The sequence below is a fragment of the Heloderma suspectum genome, chromosome 7, assembly GCF_057233095.1.
Source record: "Heloderma suspectum isolate Gila_16-S chromosome 7, 16-S_ref, whole genome shotgun sequence".
Lineage (NCBI taxonomy): Eukaryota > Metazoa > Chordata > Lepidosauria > Squamata > Helodermatidae > Heloderma > Heloderma suspectum.
The window spans coordinates 95,364,214-95,378,561 of record NC_139464.1 but is presented as its reverse complement, the minus strand read 5'-3'; positions in this window follow the sequence as shown (position 1 = coordinate 95,378,561).

The window sequence follows — 14,348 nt, the reverse complement described above, 5'->3', positions numbered from 1 at the left end:
TCTCATCCATCCTTCCAGTAGTTAGAAGAGGGATAGAAAGGGAACGAAAAATACTCCGGGTGAATGACTGGCTATGAAGGTGGTGCTGATGAGAGAGATTTGGATTCTGGGACCACGGGCTATACTTCCTGGAAGATGGGCTGTTGGCTAGGGACGGGTTGCACCTAACAAAGGACGGGAAGAATGTGTTTGGCCACAGCATGAAGAACTTCATCAGGAGGGCTTTAAACTGAATCCTACGGGGAAGGGAGATGTAATGTTGGGGGTAACAGTGGATGTATGTGCATGCACTGCAACAGAGAGAACAGCTCTGATAGCACCCAATAATAGTCTTCAGACACATGTAGGAAGAAAGCCAGACTATGAAGCACATGGTCTTCAATGTCTATATACTAATGCCCAGAGTATGGGAAGCAAACAGAACGAACTTGAACACTTAATACAAGAGGGAAATTATGAGCTGATAGGTATAACTGAGACTTGGTGGGATGACTCCCATGAATGGAATACAGCAATTGAAGGATATAACTTGTTCAAAAAGAACAGGAGGAACAGAAAGGGAGGTGGGGTTGCACTGTATGTGAAAAATACATATCCCTGCACAGAAATACAGGAGGAGGAGCTTGGTAGCCCCATCAAGAGCATCTGGGTTGAAATAAATGGAGCAAAGAATAAAAGGAACCTGGTGGTCAGAGTCTACTACCAGCCACCCAATCAAGGAGAAGACAAGGATGAAACTTTTGAAAAGCAAATAGCCAATGTTTTAAGGAAGCATGAACATCAGGAACATCAGCCAATGTTTTCCGGCTGAACATCAGGAAAAACTTCCTGACTGTAAGAGCAATATGACAATGGAACCAATTACCTGGTGAGGTGGTGGGCTCTCCCACACTGGAGGCCTTCAAGACGAGGCTGGACAGCCATTGGTCAGGGATGCTCTGACTTGGATTCCTGCATTGAGCAGGGGGTTGGACTCGATGGCCTTGTGGGCCCCTTCCAGCCCTACTATTCTATGATTCTATGATTCTATGATTCTATGATGTAGTAGTAATGGGGGACTTCAATTTCCTCAATATTTGTTGGGAGACAAATTCTGCAAAACATGGCCCCTCCAGGAAATTCCTGACTTGTGTGGCAGATAACTTCCTCCTACAGAAAGTAGAGGAAGGAACTAGAGGATCGGCTATCCTTGACTTGATCCTAACCAACAGAGATGACTTAGTGGATAAAGTAGCAGTTACAGGAACTCTGGGGGAAAGCGACCATGTTGTACTTGAGTTCTTGGTTCTAAGGGAAGCAAAAGCTGAGTGTAGTCAAACGCGTACCCTGGATTTTAGGAAAGCTGATTTTAATAAACTCTGTCTGTCTGTCTATCTATCTATCTATCTATCTATCTATCTATCTATCTATCTATCTCCTGTGAATGAAAGAGGAGCCCCATCTCCAAAAAAGAGGACAACCTGTGCATTCATTCATTCATTCATTCATTCATAGGAGATGATAGATAGATAGATAGATAGATAGACAGACAGACAGACAGACAGACAGACAGACAGACTGCTCTGTATCTGACAAGATTTCTGAGCAGTGAACAATAAAAATATATAAAGAAAGAAAGAAAGAAAGAAAGAGGGGGAAAGAGTCAAAATACAGAATTAAAATAGTTTTTTTAAAATCAGATTGTATGTATGTATGTATGTATGTATTGCATTTATATCCCACCTTCTTCCTCTTGCAAGGAACCCAAGGCGGTTTACATTATCCTCCTCCCTCCATTTTAGCCTCACAACAACAACCCTGTGAGGTAGGTTGGGCTGAGAGTCTGTGACTGGCCCAAAGTCACCCAGTGAGCTTCCATGGCCGAGTGGAGACTAGAACCCACATCTCCCAGCTCCTAGTCCAACACTCTTGCCACTACACCACACTAAAAGTGGCTAGTCAGTCAGTGCAGGCTTGTTTAAATAAAAATGTTTTCAGCAGATGCCAAATTTATTAAATTGTAAGTACAGGCACAACAATTAAAAACAATTACTATAATTTAAATAGGAATACAATCCATCTCACCATGTAGCCCCTGTACCTTGCTTTAAAGAAATCCCCATTTTTGTCCTATTTTCCTGCCCAGCCAATATAGCCCAGTCCTCCCTGCCAGAACTATCCTTGGCCCTGGATAATCAGGGACAACTTGCTCTTGGGTGCCCAACATGCTTTTGTCCCCCCCCCCCTTAATCCAAATCTTGCTGCCCTGGATTTTCCCAGTAGCTAAGTTAAGAAGCCTGGGGCATCTGCTGTTTTCAGGTCTACAATTTGCAGCCTACCAGCCATAAGTAGCCTACCAGCTCCTGCCAGGGACTTGATCCATTTGCTATTTTTATTTGGTCTGCTTAGGAGAGCCATAAAGTGGGGTGTCTTGGCAAGCCGAAATGCATGGCTTGTGGGCTGTGACCACCTTCTGACATCGCAAGGCCAGCCCTATGGGAATCAGTTCCCCATGCAATGGACACACGGAGCTTCACTCATCAAGGGGGTGGATTGTGTCTTGTGAGGGTGGCCATGTTTCCTTTTCAACAGAGGAATGCCCTCTCTTTTGAAGGCATCCTCTGTTTGAAGCTTGTCCAGTCCCAGTCCAGGATAACAATGAAGAACCATCGGAAGGCAGATCTGGGCCTTGAAGCTGCCCATCAACAGCACCTGGACAGCAGGCTGAGCGAGGCACACAGCTCCCCTGGACAAAGTGCTCTGTGCTATGGTGAGATGTACTGTATTGTTTAAATTTCAGTAATTACTTCTAAATTTGCATCTATACATATACATTAGCACATTGGTGTCCTCTTTTTGCTGATGCATGTCCTATTTTTGCCCGATTCACAAGTAGCCACCATAGTATTTGTGTAGTTTAGCTACCCTAAATTGATTTTCTATTATTAGAACTTCCCAAATGTTCAAAATCCCAGACTGTAATTTGGAGATGGAGATCATTTTTATTAGTGCTGTGTTGAAAATTTCTCCCACATTTGTTTTCAACCATTCTTATTCAATCTGATAGAAAATAAATTGCATTTGAAAAGAAATTCAATGTTGAAGAACATTTTGGATACATTCTCATGGGCTCCGGGGAATGATTACGTTAAATAGGAGTTAATTGAGCAATGTGCCCAAGTGTTCTGTTTTTCATTGTACAATCATCTCATAGAATCATAGAATGGTAGGGTTCTAAGGGGCCTACAAGGCCATCGAGTCCAATCCCCTGCTCAATGCAGGAATCCAAGTCAGAGCATCCCTGACAGTTGGCTGTCCAGCCTCGTCCAGTACTTGTGTCTGAAGACTATTATTGGGCACTATATATTTACGTAGCCTATCACGGCAAAAGACAGGGGCGCAAATGGTGTAGTGGCCACCATTTGTGCCCCTGTCTTTTGCCGTGATAGGCTACATAAATATATACGTAGCCTATCACAGCAGTAGGAAGGAACGCAAATGGTGGCTGCTGTAGCCGCCGCCATTTGCGTCCGTGTCTTTAGCCGTGATAGGCTATGTATATATTTACGCAAATGGCGGCGGCTACGACAGCTACCATTTGTGTCCCTGTGCAGCCCAGCGGCTGGATGGCCAGCTCCGGCCGCCCGCAGCTGGACATCCGGCCGCTGGGCAGCTCTGCAGGGACGCAAATGGCAGCTGTTGTAGCCGCCGCCATTTGTGTCCCTGTATTGAGCCGTGATAGGCTACGTAAATATTTACGTAGCCTATCACAGCAGGTGGAAAAACCCCAGTGTACGCAAATGGCGGTAGCCACCACCATTTGTGTACGCTGGGTTTTTTTCCCCCTGCCACGATAGGCTACGTAAATACTTACATAGCCTATGACGGCTATGAAGACGAAGAGAATGGCGGCCTCAGGACGGCCACCATTTGCAAAGCAGCGCGGACGGAAGCAGGCAAGTGCTCTGTTTCGCGCGCCTTTTGTGGGTTGGGGATGGTGGGGACTTCGTCCCGCGTGCCTTTCGTGGGTTGGGAGGGGCGGGGGCTTCGTTCCGTGACAGATTTCGGGGGGCCAAATGCACTGGCATTCGGCCTCACGTCGCGGAATTCTCTGACATCCCTAGAGCCAGGTAAGAGTTTCGTAAATCCCTAGTTTTGAGATCATAGAATCATAGAATAGTAGGGTTGGAAGGGGCCTACAAGGCCATCGAGTCCAACCCCCCGCTCAGTGCAGGAATCCAAGTCAGAGCATCCCTGACCAATGGCTGTCCAGCCTCGTCTTGAAGGCCTCCAGTGTGGGAGAGCCCACCACCTCACCAGGTAATTGGTTCCATTGTCGTATTGCTCTTACAGTCAGGAAGTTTTTCCTGATGTTCAGCCGGAATCTGGCTTCCTGTAACTTGAGCCCATTATTCTGTGTCCTGCACTCTGGGATGATCAAGAAGAGATCCTGGCCTTCTTCTCTGTGACAACCTTTCAAGTACTTGAAGAGTGCTATCATATCTCCCCTCAGTCTTCTCTTCTCAAGGCTAAACATGCCCAGTTCTTTCAGTCTCTCTTCATAGGGCTTTGTTTCCAGTCCCCTGATCATCTTTGTTGCCCTCCTCTGAACCCTCTCCAGTTTGTCTGCATCCTTCTTAAAGTCTGGTGCCCAGAACTGGACACAGTACTCCAGATGAGGCCTAACCCGTGCTGAGTAGAGGGGAACTAGTACTTCCGGGATTTGGAAGTGATGCTTCTATGAATGCAGCCCAAAAGAGCATTTGCCTTTTTTGCAGCCACATCACATTGTTGGCTCATATTCAGCTTGTGATCGACAGCAGCTTGTGATCGACACCATTCCCGTTCCTTATTTGGTCGCTGTAGTCTACGTAAAGATTTACGTAGACTACAGCGAACAAATAAGGAACGCGAATGGCGGCTCCCCATGGGGGCTGCCATTTGCGTACGCGCTTTTTTTTTTTTAAAGTCACCAGTGATAGGCTACGTGACGATTAACGTAGCCTATCACGGCTGACTTTGCAGATCTAGCCGTGATAGGCTACGTTAATCGTCACATAGCCTATCACGGGGGTGTTTTTGTTTTTTTTTTAACTTTTTAGTTTGCGGCCGGGCGAGGCGAGGCGCCTCCTCCCCGGCCTGAATTTCGGCCGGGCGAGGCGGGAAGCCTCCCCCCCCGGCCTGAACTTCGCGGGGGGAGCAGCGAAGCGCCTCCCCCCCACCGCAAAAAGCTTCGAGGACAGGTAAGTGACTTTCGTCCATCCCTAGGCAGGACTTGTTTTTGACAAATCCATGTTGGCTTCGAGTAATCACTGCATTGTTTTCAAGGTGCTTACAGATGGATTGCTTTATAATCTGCTCCAGAATTTTCCCAGGGATTGATGTCAGACTGACTAGTCTGTAGTTCCCAGGTTCCTCCTTTTTACCCTTTTTGAAGATAGGGACAACGTTAGCCCTCCTCCAGTCGTCTGGCACTTCCCCCGTCCTCCATGATTTCTCAAAGAGAATAGACAGCGGTTCTGAGAGTTCTTCTGCCAGTTCCTTTATTACTCTAGGATGCAGTTCATCTGGCCCTGGAGATTTGAACTCATTCCAAGTCATTAGATGTTCCTTGACCATATGCCTATCGATGTCAAGCTGCAATCCTGCCCCTTCAGCCTGTACTTCGCCTTTGCCAGGGGGGTCATAGACCCTCTTTTGGGAGAAGACTGAGCCAAAGTAGGAATTGAGCACCTCTGCCTTTTCTTTGTCATCTGTTATCATTTTGCCATCCTTATTTAATAGCTGAACCACCATTTCTTTCCTCTGCCTTTTACTATGCACGTAGCTGAAGAAAGCCTTTTTGTTGTTTTTAACATCCCTTGCTAACCTCAGCTCATTCTCAGCTTTAGCCTTCCTGACGCCATCCCTGCGATTCTGTGCTATCTGCCTGTACTGTGTATCTGCCTGTACTGTGCAATTCTGTGTATCTGCCCCCTTTGTTACTTGGCCTTCTTTCCACTTCCTATATGTGTCCTTTTTTGTTTTCAGGTCATCCCTAAGCTTTTAGTGAAGCCACATTGGCTTCTTCTGTTGTCTTCCTCCTTTTCTTCTTTTTGGAATTGTTTGTGATTGTGCCTTGAGAATTTCCATATTTAAAAGCTCCCACCCATCTTGGACTCCTTTTCTCATTAGCGTTGCTTGCCATGGGACCTTACTGATCATTGTTCTGAGTTTATGAAAATCAGCTTTCCTAAAATCCAGGGTACGCGTTTGACTACACTCAGCTTTTGCTTCCCTTAGAACCAAGAACTCAAGTACAACATGGTCGCTTTCCCCCAGAGTTCCTGTAACTGCTACTTTATCCACTAAGTCATCTCTATTGGTTAGGATCAAGTCAAGGATAGCCGATCCTCTAGTTCCTTCCTCTACTTTCTGTAGGAGGAAGTTATCCGCCACACAAGTCAGGAATTTCCTGGAGGGGCCATGTTTTGCAGAATTTGTCTCCCAACAAATATCGGGGAAATTGAAGTCCCCCATTACTACTACACCATGCTTCCTTAAAACTTTGGCTATTTGCTTTTCAAAAGTTTCATCCTTGTCTTCTCCTTGATTGGGTGGCCGGTAGTAGACTCTGACCACCAGGTTCCTTTTATTCTTTGCTCCTTTTATTTCAACCCAGATGCTCTCGATGGGGCTACCAAGCTCCTCCTCCTGTATTTCTGTGCAGAGATATGTATTTTTCACATACAGTGCAACCCCACCTCCCTTTCTGTTCCTCCTGTTCTTTTTGAACAAGTTATATCCTTCAATTGCTGTATTCCAGTCATGGCAGTCATCTCACCAAGTCTCAGTTATACCTATCAGGTCATAATTTCCCTCTTGTATTAAGAGTTCAAGTTCATTCTGTTTGTTTCCCATACTCTGGGATAGATGAGGGTTAACAAGCTGAAACTTAATCCAGACAAGACAGAGGTACTGTGGGTTGGGAAACCAACTACTTTGGATTGAGGTTTACAACTGGTGTTTGATGGGCTTGTACTCCCCCTGAAAGACCAAGTGCGTAGTCTGGGTGTCCTCCTGGCCTCTGGGCTAACTGGGGAAGCCCAGGTGGCTGCAGGGTCCAAGAGTGCTTTTTACCAGCTTAGGCTTGTACGCAAACTGCGGACCTATCTGGAGAGGATGGACCTTGCCTCGGTTATCCACTCACTAGTCATGTCCAGGCTGGATTACTGTAATATGGTATATGTGGGGCTGCCTTTGAAGATGGTTCAGAAACTCCAGCTTGTGCAGAATGCAGCAACCTGAGTATTGGTCAGGGTGAGGTGATTCGATCATATAATGCCTATACTGCACCAGCTCTACTGGTTACTGGTGTGTTTCTGAGCCCAATTCAAAGTGCTGGTTTTGACATTTAAAGCCTTAAATGGTTTGAGGCCAAGTTACTTGAAGGACTGCCATCATGCATATCAGCCTGCCCGCACTTTAAGATCAGAAAGACAGGCCCTTCTCATTTGCCCACCTGTGAGAGTAGTCAGGTGGGTGACCACACATGAGAAGACCTTCTCTGCAGTGGCCCCATGCCTTTGGAACAAGCTGCCATCGGAGGTCTGCCATGCTCCATCATTGCAGACTTTTTAGAAGGCCTTGAAAACATATTATTTTACCTTGGCCTTCTATTGATATGACTGCTGTTGTTGCCATTATTACTGTTAACATCGTTGCTGGTTTTATTGGTGGCTTTCATTGTTGTTTTTATTGTTTTATGTTTTTATCACTTTTAATATTTAACTGTTTTTTATATATTTTATTGCTGTGAGCTACCTTGGGAGGTAAATAAAATAAATAAATAAATAAATAACTAAATAACTAAATAAATAAATTCTCATGCTTGCCTCATGCATGAGGCCCCATCCACTCCATGCTTTGAGCAGAATGTGGGAAATGACTCTATATGCATACTAATGCACTCGGAGTCAGGAATTCTTGAACACATGGAGATGATCAGGAGAAGTGGGCTATTATGTTCATCAAAATCTCTCAAATACCTTTGCATAAAATGCTATATAAATAGTATAATTAAGCTTTTTAAAAATTGATGTATGTTTGTGCTTTTAACAGATGTGTTTTGATCAATTTGTTATGTTTTTATGGTACTTTTGCATTTTATCTGTATTTTATCATCCTCAGCCTCCTTGAGCAGTATCCAACTGTGTTGTTCTGCTAGTGCAAATGATGTTGAGAAATGAGATTCTGAACTATGCACAAGCCTAGAGTCCAGCTGAAGTTCTGTTAGCACAACTGCTTGCACAAGAATTTGCGCAACCATTTTCAGGAGTGGGCCATGTGTTCTACCAACACTCTCTCTACTAGCATACGCTCCGCTAGCACAGTGAGATCCAGCAGAGCTCTGCTAGTGCTATTTGAGTTTGCAGAATAATACCATTAGATACTGCTGCTGGAGCATTATTTCTAGTGGAAAGGCGGGAATATAAATTTAGTAAAATAAAATAAATGAATAAATGGTCTTGCTCATGTACTTCCTCTTTTCCGATTTGTGTTTTGTAAATGTGCATCAAACACAAACACGTATAGACACACACATTACAGCTCTGTGAATTGACATCTGGACATAGGAGATCCAAGTAGTGCTTCACAGCTGGACATAGGAGACTCAAATACACACAGGATCAATAATACATTTCTTTCAATGTGAATAAGTTTTATTGTTGCTTCTGTGTTAAGTTTTTTTATGTGTGTGGTTTTTTTAATCCAGGGATTGAAATTCTGTAGCATTTTAATGTTTCATTGTTCCTTCTACTGCTAAGTTGCTGCTTGTATAATCAAAGTCAGCTTAATGACTTCTCCTTCATGTGTTCTTCGTTATCATCAGCAAATGCCTTGAAAATAATGTGGGCAGAACTCTGATCAGAACAAATAGTGTAGCAATTGTTTGAGCAAAAGGTAAAAGGAGGTTAGTCTCTAAGTCATATTAGTACAGGACCTCTAGATAGGGATATTGGAGAAATCCTCAATAGGTTCAGGTGAGTCTGGATTTCTATGAATCTGACCTGCAGATTCCACAGTGGGTTGGCTTTTTTCAAGTTGCATGGATTCTGTGGACTTGCAGACCATCTTTAAAACAAAAACAAAAAACAAACTTTGGGGGTAATTGTGCAAATGTGCACTTGCATAATTGTGTATTAGCATGAATGTGTACTTGTACTAATGTACACTTGCACACTTGCATTTGCATTAATGCACACTTATGGTAATGTGCAGTAGTGCGAGTGCACAGTAGTGCCAGTGAGCATTTCCAGATAAAAGAAATTCACATACAAAAAAATCTGATTCTGTCGATGAGTGGTTGACTGAATGAAAGATACCCAAAGTACTACAGACTGAACAAATTTAACAGAATATGTAGACCCCTACCTAGGAACAGTTTCAAGAAGATCTTGTAGGGAATGACTGAATGGTTGAATGAATAAGAGGTGACATGAACACAGGATCTAGTGACTGGCCTTGGATCTAGCCCAAATCAAAAAGGTAACAGCTACACCAATTGAATTCCCAGTGCCTTTTGACACTGGTGTTTATAAAGGGAACTAGAATACAAAATATAAAATACATGATAAATGATATATAATGTACACCAATGCATTTAAAATACAATTTTACATGTTTTCAAAATAATTCTTAAATAATATGTATTAACTAATTAAAATCTTCAGAACATGTTAAACTATCCTAAAAATAATATTAAAGTTCTCTCTATATAAATACACACATTTTATAACCTGACAAAAGTATTAAAAACATAATAAATAATGTGTGTGTGCGTGCGCGCACACACACACACAGCATTTAAAATACAAATGTGCATGTTTTCAACAAAATATCTGGATACCCTAAAATTACTACTTAAAAACTGTAGAACATATCGACTAGCTTAAAAATGGTAAGGCACTCTCTACTCAGATACCCAATGATGATCAAATGCTGAAAATGTGCATTTAGGGGTGATTTGCACATCTGGGGAGGAATGTTTGCATGGGGGTGATGTGCACATTTTTGCAAGCGCAAATTTTGGCGAGCACAAATTTTGGCAAATGCGAATTTGTGCAAATTTGGGAGATTGAAAAGAATCCGATTCCGTCAATGAGCAGACAACAGAATGAACAACACCTGACAATCCATGAAATACAGACAGAATGGATTTTACAAAATCCGTACATCCCTAGTTGCCAGGGGGAACTGCTCCTGTTTAAGAGCTGCATGGCAAGCACAACATGATCCTCTCACTCATGGGGATAGCTGTACTTACTGAATTTGGCTTTTGCAGATGGGAAAGAATTTCATTTTAGTTAATATTTATTTTTTCCCTTTTTTAAAAGAAGAATTGAGTGAAATTACATGGGACAGAAAAAAAAGCTGAGATTTTAAAAATTCAAATGCAGAAGAAAGTCAGACTGACAGATTGGTCCATCCCTAAGTGTTATTCTGACATGCGGTGGTAATGGCAGCCATAGATTGCCATAGCAGAAGCAGCAGCCGAGAGTGGGAAGTTGAGACAGCAGGTCTGGGCAGTTGGAGCACTGGGCCAGTGATCTGAACTGCCAAATCTGCTTTAGGAGGAGGGATGAGACTTGACGTTTTTCATCTGGGCTGCTTCAGGTCTTGCGTGCAAAGGCCTATTGGTCTTACCTGATTATCAAGGTAATGTGTAAGATATGCTCTGAACACTTGGCATAAGCACTATATAAATATTTAATATGATGACCATAATAGGAAGGTAGGTATTCAGTGCTTATTTCCTTTTCATTGTGAATTATCCACCACCTGGTTTTGTTTTGTTTTTTGGGTGGTTATAAATTTCTGTCAGTGGAGGCTGGTGGCTCCTACCTCAGTGGGGCTGTGAATCCATTCTGGGTTTCAGTCAGAATCAGCCAGAATTCTAAAGTAGATATCCAAGGTTGTTGTTGTTGTTCAGTCGTTAAGTCATGTCCAACTCTTCATGACCCCATGGACCATAGCATGCTAGGCCTTCCAGGCCTCCGCTCTCTCCCAGAGCGTGCTCAAGTTCATATTCATTGCATCGGTGATGCTATCTAGCCATCTCATCCTCTGCCGTCCCCTTCTCCTTTTGCCTTCAATCCTTCCCAGAATTAGGGTCTTTTCCAGTGACTTTTCTCTTCGCATTAGGTGGCCAAAATATTTGAGCTTCAGCTTCAGTATCTGTCCTACATTTCCTGTAGGATTGACTGATTTGACCTCCTTGAAGTGCAGGGGGCTCGTAAGAGTCTTCTCCAGCACCACAGTTCGAAGGCATCAATTCTTCAGAGCTCAGCCTTCCTTATAGTCCAGCTCTCACAGCCATACGTTACTACTAGGAAAACCATAGCTTTGATTATGCGGACCTTTGTCAGCAAGGTGATGTCTCTGCTTCTTACTATGCTGTCTAGGTTTGCCATAGCTTTCCTCCCAAGGAGCAAGCATCTTTTAATTTCATGGCTACAGTCACCGTCTGCGGTGATCTTGGAGCCCAAGAAAATAAAATCTGTCACTGCTTCCATTTCTTCCCCTTCTATATGCCAGGAAGTGATGGGGCCAGATGCCATGATCTTTGTTTTGTTAATGTTGAGTTTCAAACCAGCTTTTGCACTCTCCACTTTCACCCTCAACAAGAGGCTCTTGAGATCCTCTTCACTTTCTGCCATTAGGGTGGTATTGTCTGAATATCTGAGGTTGTTGATAATTCTCCTGGCAATCTTCATTCCGACCTGTGACCCGGCGTTTCTCATGATGTACTCTGCATATAAATTAAATAAGCAGGGCAACAATATGCAGCCTTGTCATACTCCTTTCCCAATTTTGAACCAATCGGTTGTTCCATGTCTGGTTCTTACTGTTGCTTCTTGACCCTCGTACAGGTTTCTCAGGAGACAGGTAAGGTGGTCTGGTACTCCCATCTCTTTAAGAATTTGCCACAGTTTGTTGTGATCCACACAGTCAAAGGCTTTAGCGTAGTCAATGAAGCAGAAATAGACGTTTTTCTGGAATTCTCTTGCTTTCTCCATGATCCAGCGAAAGTTGGCAATTTGATGTCTAGTTCCTCTGCCTCTTTGGAACCCAGCTTGTACTTCTGGTAGTTCTCAGTTCACATGCTGCTGAAGCCTAGCTTGTAGGATTTTGGGCATCACCTTGCTGGCATGTGAAATGAGCGCAATTGTACGGTAGTTTGAACACTCTTTGGCATTGCCCTTCTTTGGAATTGGAATGTAAACTGACCTTTTCCAGTCTTGTGGCCACTGTTGAGTGTTCCAGATGTGTTGGCTTATTGAGTGCAGCACTTTAACAGCATCATCTTTTAGGATTTAAATAGCTCAGCTGGAATACTGTCATCTCTGCTAGCTTTGTTGTTAGTAATGCTTCCTAAGGCCCACTTGACTTCACTCTCGAGGATGTCCGGCTCAAGTTCAGTGACCGCACTATCATGGCTATCAGGGACATTAAGATCTTTCCTGTATAGTTCTTCTGTGTATTCTTTCCACCTCTTCTTAATCTCATCGGCTTCTGTTAGGTCCCTGCCTTCTTTGTCCTTTATCATGCCCATCTTTGCACAAAATGTTCCCTTGATATCTCCGATTTTCTTGAAAAGATCTCTAGTCTTTCCCATTCTGTTGTTTTCCTCGATTTCTTTGCATTGTTCATTTAAGAAGGCCTTCTTGTCTCTCCTTGCTATTCTCTGGAAATCTGCATTCAGTTGGATATATCTTCCCCTTTCTCCCTTGCTTTTTGCTTCCCTTCTTTCCTCAGCTACTTGTAAAGCCTCATCAGACAGCCACTTGGCTTTCTTGCATTTCTTTTTCTTTAGGATGGATTGAGTTGCTGCCTCCTGAACAATGTTACAGACCTCCATCCATAGTTTCTCAGGCACTCTGTCTATCAGGTCTAATCCCTGAAATCTATTCCTCACCTCCACTGTATATTCATAAGGGATATGATTTAGGTCATACCTGAATGGTTTAGTGGTTTTCCCTATGTTCTTCAATTTAAGCTGAAATATTGCAACAAGAAGCTCATGATCTGAGCCACAGTCAGCTCCAGGTCTTGTTTTGACTGACTGTATAGAGCTTCTCCATCTTTGGCTGCAAAGTACATAATCAATCTGATTTTGATATTGACCATCTGCTGAACCTATATTGCTTAACCTGTAGAGTTCTGGCTGGTTCTTACTGAAACCTGGAATGGATTTACAGCCCCACCAAAATCGGAACCACCGGCCTCCCTCCACTGCTTCTGTCAATGGATCTCAAAGTCTGAGGTGGTTCTCCTAGGGACTGCACACAGTGGCTGGAAAGTGGTAGAAGTTCTTCCTTGATGGTTTCAATTTTGTTCCTAGTTCATTCATCAATCACAATATTCCCCAATGTGGTGCCCTCCAGATGGGTTTGTCTACACATAGCATAGCTGGCTGGGGATTATGGGAGTAGTTGTTCAACACAGTCAGTGGGCACCAGGTTGGGGAAGGCTGATTGATCATGTGGCTTTTGTGTGCTTTCCAGAGGTATCTGGTTGACCACTGTGGGGGACAGGATGCTAGATTAGAAGGATTGAGTCCCATCCAACAAGGGTCTTAGCTTCTTATGATTCATGCCACATCCTTCCTCCAAGGGGCCCCAGGCAGCTTTCATGGGGATTCCAAAATCTTATTGTCACAACAACTTTGTGAGGTGAGTTAGTTTCAAGAATATCCAGGAGGCTTCATGTCAAAATAGGGATTTGAATCCTGGCCTCCATTGTGCATGTTCAAAACATTATCTCCTGTACCACATTGGCTCCTTGCTAAACTCCTCACACCTAAGCCTGGAGGCTTTGTTTAGCCCAACTAATGGATTGCTCATAACTTTCTAGGTGTCACTGGTACAACCCTATGCGGTTGTTGTTGTTTTTACAAGATCTTTGTTTCCCTCTCTCCAATCTCTCTCTCCACCACCCATTAATCCTTTTCAGATGACTAACCTAGGTAGAATGAACATACTTGCAGGGTGTGTGTGGGGAGGGGGCAGGAGGAGGCTGAAATTGCAGTGGCAAAGCCTACACATATTCATTTTGAGGTCATAAGAAAACAAGAACATAAAAAGAGCCATGCTGGTTCAGACCAAGGGTCCATCTAGTTCAGCATTCTGTTCACACAGTGGCCAATCAACTGCCCACAGGAAACCCACAAGCAGGACACTAGTACAACAGCACCTTCCTGCTCATGTTCCCCAGCAACTGGTGCACACAGGCTTACTGCCTCTGATTACTGGAGGTAGCATAGGGGCACCAGGACTAGTAGCCATTGATAGCCTTCTCCACCAGGAATTTATCTAACCCCCTTTTAA